The following is a 5,000-nucleotide window of genomic DNA, read 5'->3' on the forward strand; positions in this document are numbered from 1 at the left end:
GTTGGTGGCAGCCCGTGTGTCGCTCCGCATGGCTCCGGACGCATGCACGGCGGCACCTTGTGCTCCACATGGCTGGCTGCATGTCCAGGACACATGCAGGACGCCACCACTCCTCCCAGATGTCAGGCTGCATGACTGGAGCTCATGCAAGGCGCCACACATCCTCACACATGTCGATCAGCATGCTTCGGTTCCATGCGTCGCGACATCTCGTGCTTGGCGATCCACCTCGTGCTTCTACATGTCAAGCTGCATGTGCAGCTTCCATGCACGGCGACACCTCGAGCTTCTCTTGACACTAGCTGGTTAGACAGTTGCCACCACGTTCTTATCCCTTAGATCAAGCCACCTCGAGCTTCTCGGTTCCTTTGCGCGATTTCGACCCTTCTTGTGAATTTCTGACCCGCGATCAATCCCGAATATTTTTCCGCTCCCATTCTGATTCTCTGAATATTTTTAATAAACTACAGATGATTTTTGATATCCTTTAAAAATATTTCCCGAGCCTCCGGCTTCCTCAAAGAATTTCGTAATACCGAAATTAGGGTTTTGCCCAACTTCGGGTTTTCCCGTCGTGCTTCAATCCCGTCGTGCTTGCTTCCCGTCCTGCTTAATTCCCGTCCTGCTTCCAACTTATAATATCTTCAGAAAAATATTTTACTGATACGAAGATATTCCGAGAAAACTTCGCGATGAAGAAACGTCAATCTTCAAAACGTCGAGCTTCTAAACCGTCGTGCTTCAAAATGTGATTCTTCCAAAACTGCCGTCTAATCAATCTAAGACATTTCTAACAATGGTAGAGCAGCTTATTTCAACTCATGCTTCACTCACGATTCATTCTTCGACCTTCTCGTACTTCAAATTTCCCGATCGATCTGTATTGCCCGCGACTCAACCAGAAAGTTGATTCTCGACCAATCTTCTATTTTCTTTGATCCATGTTAAGTCTTAAGTGATCAAAACTTAACATTCCTTCAATTGCTTTGATTCCCAAAAGCTCGGCTCTAGATTCTGACTTTTGCTCTCTCGACCATTTTATCCCAAAGGGCGGTTTCACATTCTCATTCTCCCTTAATAGAATTCGTCCTCGAATTCTTAGTTGCGCAATTGCTTAGCTTCACGAAATGTTCCTCCTTGATGTGTAGTGATGATGTTCAGCTTTTGAATAACTTCGCCTTGCGGTCTTGGTCATAAGATATGGTTCTTTGCTGGCTCGCCTTTCTCTCGGTTTCTTTAGTCTCCATGAACACTTTGGATTTTGAACTTGCTCCACCTTGATAACAACTCCTCCATAACTCCTAATTACATAACTTTGTCTTGATCACTAGATGTGCTTCTTTATCGGTTGGCCTTAGATATCTCCCCTTGATTTCTTCAGTCTTCTTCTAGATTTTCTGATTCTGAACTCGCTCCATCTTAATACATCTCCATGCATTTCCTCGGTCTTGAATCCTTTCATTTCTTCACTTCTTGATTTCTCATGCTTCACTTAATCTCAACTTGTCTTCATATCTTTACTTTGCTTGCCCATGTCCCTTTGTGTATACTGTCTAAAGTCGCCATAATCGTCTTCATATCTCTTCACTCTGCCTTTCACTGTCCCTTGAGTGTCCTTCCCAATGTCACCACAATCATCTTCATAAATCTTCACTTGAATGATCACTGCGTCTTCTTCTTAGTTTTTACTTTGCTGCCCAACAAATTTCCTATGATACGATCTTGCCAATCTGCGCCTCTGATTACTCCAACCATTTCCTCGATCTCTCATTTCCCAGATACTGATGAAGTCCTTTCCCAACGAAGTCTTGTTTCTTCCCATCTGTCCAGTCCATACCACAGCCCAGTTCTCTGAATCTGCCTCCACTCTTTCGCTTCGGGTTTGGGTTTGGCCTCGAACTCCCTCCACTTTAAGGTTTTCATCCCTTAAAGTTCCGATCAACAAACATACTTACTCGCTGCAACTCAAAAGAAACACTAACATGCAAGTTAGTAGACAATTAATCAAATAATCTACTAACCTAGCAAATACTAACAATGCAACCTAACCGCAATTCTAACCAGCAACCTAACAGTTCTACCCAAGCAACCTAACAGTTCTACCCAAGCAACCTAACAGTTCTAGATTCCACTATCTCAATCCTAATTTCCTAAAACCACAAATCCTATCGCTGGACGTGACCGGTTTCCCTAATGCCTTTTGTGACTCTTTTGACTCGATAAATATTTAAAACCGATTAAATCATGAGTTCCGGAAGCATGGACGAAACCATGCTCTGATACCACCTCTGTAACACCCCCGAACCGTCCTAAGCATAGGTCGACCCACCGGCCAACAATCAAACAAGAACATGACCGACGGACGACCCACACCAAGGGTTGGAGATGAAAGGCCAACCGGCCAGCCAACAATCAAACAAGAACATGACTGACCGTCCAACCCAACACCATGGTCCGGAAGCGCTACGTGACGGGCTAGGGACAATCCGGTCAGAGTCACAAACTTTACTCCACGACCTAGACCAGTTCATCCACTAACTCGTCCCGCTGCGTCAAGGCATAAGGCTTTGCAACCCGTACCTAGAGTTAGCGTTTTCCGTTAGATCAAGCCTAAGGCTTTTCAACCCGTACCTCGACCTAACGTTGTGTTAGACCGGACTAGTCAAATATCAGAGTACTCATGAAGCGCATATAAAACAATTACTTTATTGATTCGAGAAATATCCATACATTGATATAATTCGAGACCGGTCCCGGCCTAATGCCAAATCGAGTCAACTAACACAATTCACAATACCGTTTACAAAAGGCATGAAAATCTACACCGGCGGTCCTAACGTCCAGCACCAAGCTATCCGATCATCCTTACCTAAAGCGACCTGCAAAAAGGACAACGGAGTTGGATGAGTAACCTAGTATTACTCAGTGAGCTGGCGGCCTCTACCCGCAACCTAGACTCTACCCAGACAACCCAAAATAACAATCAATCTAGCCCTAGCATGCAATAAAAGCTAAGGCTAAGCAAACCGTTACTAAGTTAGACTTGGCCTCCTGCCATGATCTAGCTTCAAGTAACGGGAACCTGCATTAAAACAAGTCAACAAGCAATCCCTAGTTAACCATATATACGCCTGAGTTCAATACTCATGTAGTGTTAGACACTTAGACTATACAAGTATCATTAATCGATCGACCAACAATCAAACAAGAACATGATCGGCCAACCAATGATACCGCATAGCTTTAATATCCACCACCCTTCACAAGCAATCACTCAAACACATACAGGCCAACGTCAGGCCTACACTAACAAATATACATCAAGCCTAATCCGGTACCTAAACCAGACTTAGACTTAATGTCAGAACCTGCAAGCAAATCAATCACCCAAACACAATCACATTAATAAGACTATGAGTAACTACGACTCGATCTAACTTGTAACACCGTATATCGGTGCTACACTAACTCGAGGGTTCCATAACCCTCTACGACACTCTAACACAACACTCTAACCTGGGCCCTGGTGACTTCGTGTTCCTCCTCTCTATCGGCAATATCCTATCTCCCTACCACAAAGGCCAGAAGAAGGAACTTTCAACCGACCGCGGCCCACAGTCTTCGGGTCACCGCGCGACAGCCCACAGTCCTTCGGGTCACTGCCACATTACACCGTCGTGTAATACTCAGCCATAGTACATGACACCGTTCGTCTGAGTCATCCCGATCCAGCGAATAAGGGGTTTCCTTGAACCCGCTGGGTACGAGGCCGAGGAAACACTAATCACCCCTACACAAGCCTAGTATGGGCGGGTTACGCACATACTGTCGGCACACTCACAACAAAACAAACTCAATCTAGAACCTAACCTAAAGCCAAAGTTCCAGATCCTAACTAGACACTCGACTCTACAACACAAACCAATAGTACCAGTAGTCCGGCCTATATGGCCTAAGACCCTTAGTACTAACTACTACTAAACAATAATATCAATACTAAACAAACAATCAAACCGTTACCCAGATAGTCCAGCCCCCGCTGAGAAACTATCTTTAAAGATAACGGGAACCTGCACTCAACAATATCAACACGCAATAATAGAAAACATGATGCATCCTAGCCCTAGTCCTAGTCAGGTTATTAACTCAGTCTTAATTCCATTCATCTCAGCTTAGCCCTTGCTAAACTGAGTCCGGTTCCATAAATAAAATAACCCTAAGGACTCTACCATTCAATAGCGTGATCATTCTAATCTATATGCAGACTCGATCTACCCTAAATTCCAAGTGGAATTCAAACAAACCAACTCACAGTGTTCTAGGCGAGAAGCTGCTGGTTGATCGGAGAGGACTTGGCCAAAACCCAAGGGACGCCTTGAATGGACTGGACTGGACTGATCTTGACTTGGACATAACCTCGGCTTCATCATGAAGAAACTGACACGTCTGGACAGACTGATCTGGACAGATTCTCCTTTAGCCTGGACAGTTCTTCGGACATTTCGGCGGAGTATCGAGGAGAACTTCGACTGATCTGAACCCATGGAACTGAACTAATCTTGGACAGCACCTCCACTTGATTGTAGGAGAATATGACTGGCTTGGACGGATTGAATTGGACAGAGCTTCCGCGTCACAATCGTAGAGAATCGCCGATTGGACGGAACTGGCCTTCTCGGTGGAGTATCGGTCTTCAGAACTCAGCTACACTTTCTTTCTCTCTCTCTAAACCACGTTGACTTGCTTCCCATCTGAATTGATCTTCAATTGGTTGATCTTCAGTTGGCCAGAACCTTCCCTAGGCGCTGACTTGAAATCAGTAGAGAACTGATCTCGAAAACTCTCTAAAACTCTCGAAATAGCTCAGAACCTCTTACTTTCTTTTTCTACTCTTTCTCTCTCTCTAACCCACTTTTAACTTGCTTTTGAAAGTATGGATGAAGAAATGAGAAGGGGTCGTGGGGTTTATATAGGAGACACCAGCCAATCAGCTTCAGGTT

Source organism: Brassica napus, unplaced genomic scaffold (assembly GCF_020379485.1).
Source record: "Brassica napus cultivar Da-Ae unplaced genomic scaffold, Da-Ae ScsIHWf_1632;HRSCAF=2248, whole genome shotgun sequence".
Classification (NCBI taxonomy): domain Eukaryota; kingdom Viridiplantae; phylum Streptophyta; class Magnoliopsida; order Brassicales; family Brassicaceae; genus Brassica; species Brassica napus.